The sequence below is a fragment of the Mandrillus leucophaeus genome, unplaced genomic scaffold, assembly GCF_000951045.1.
Source record: "Mandrillus leucophaeus isolate KB7577 unplaced genomic scaffold, Mleu.le_1.0 Scaffold669, whole genome shotgun sequence".
In the NCBI taxonomy this organism is placed as follows: Eukaryota; Metazoa; Chordata; class Mammalia; order Primates; family Cercopithecidae; genus Mandrillus; species Mandrillus leucophaeus.
This window is the reverse complement of record NW_012107241.1, coordinates 920,108-921,862: the sequence shown is the minus strand read 5'-3', so window position 1 is coordinate 921,862 and position 1,755 is coordinate 920,108.

The window sequence follows — 1,755 nt, the reverse complement described above, 5'->3', positions numbered from 1 at the left end:
TCCAAAAAATAGAGTTATAATATCAATTCTCAAGACTGTTTTAAAAATAAAAATCAATAATATACATGGAAATGTTTTCCAGATATTCAGTTGCTGTATAAGTATGAGTTTTCATTAGACATCTGGAATTTGTTCAAATTTTTCATTGAACCTGAGGTCGTAGGGTAGTTATCCTTAATTCTAGCTATACATTATGATCACCTAGGGAACCTTAAAAATAATTGTATCAGGTTTCAACCTATAGGAATTCTGTCTTAATTATTTGTGGCATTTTCTGGGCATTGAGCTCTGTGTCTCTGGGTAGGCAGAGAAGTTCAACCATAGAAGAAAGTAAAGATTATGTTATTTGACAGTTTTGTGTATACTGAACTAGAATTAATTTGTACCTTGAAGAATTGGGTAAATTAGGCCTGGAATACAGTTTCTCTTGAGTAAAATAAAGCCCTGAAGAAAGATCTGAGATTGTTTGCTGTCTACTGTGACCGGTGGATTCAGAAAAAGTTAAGATTGAATCAGGATTAGGAGTAGGTAGAACTAGAAAAAGCATATAATGCAGCTCACTAACCAAGAACAAAATGATATGAGAGGAAAGTGGGCATTTTCCCTGATGCCTCTCTCTGCATGTTCTTAAATCCTGGGATTCTTAGTGATCAGAATCCTTAGCCACTTTCTCTCTTCACAGCAAATGTGTTCTATAGAATAATATCAAGATCTCTTATGCTTTACCATTTCTCTGTTTCTATTCTATTGATTTCAAAATGCTATTTATAGTTAGCCCATTTTTAGAGCAAACATCATCAATGCAGAGAAGACATTCAGTTGATGGTAATCATGTGTAGATGCCAGGGTCTTGGTACATCTAAGTAAAAATGGCAGTTCACAGTTGATCTCGAGAAACAACTGCTGTCACTGGAGCATCTTCTTATGATAATTTTTTTTTCATTTCTCCTTTCTATCTAATGAGTTAAAACATAAGAAAACATAATTTATAAAAGCAGATGGTATTTTTTTTCTCATAAGTTACTTGCTAGAGGTAGTTTGGTAGATTGTGTTGAATAATTTATACAGTGGTGAATGTAAGTTCCTTGAAGGTCAGTTGCCTGACATTGGCTAAAGATTCCTACATTATAAACAAGAAGGGTCATTAGATGAAATTACATTAAGCTATTTTGATCCTTAGATTTTATGATTTACCTTATGGATGAGCAAAAAAAAATTCCATGTGAGTGAAAATAATATTTTTTGAATTTGAATAATTTTTCAACATAGCGATTTGGCATAGTTAAAATTTAGTGAGTGAATTTCCACTGCCATCCATGAAAGATAAACTCCTATTGAAATTGTCTTTGAGCCATAAACAACTAGACAATCAGGCAAAATAAATGAAACGAAACTTTTCTGATGTTTGACAACAGACAATATCAAACTGATTTCTGAAAAAAGGGAAAGGAAAAAACAAAACAAAACAAAACATGAGCCCTGTGATGATTGTCTTGGCTTTCTTGCCTATAGGTATTTTTCATGCCACAATCTAGAGTGGTCAAAAGAAAGAGATCAGCAATTTCTAAGTTGAAAAATCAGAAGTCAGTATTTGGAAAGATGTATGTGGCTAGATGATGCAGGGCAGAATACCCAAGAGTGGGGGAGCTATTCATAGAAAATCAGAGATCTGCAGAGGAACGTCTATTTCTTGATCTGCATATGTGTGGGATAAAACTTGATCTGCATATGTGTGGGATAAAACTTCAGAGTGAA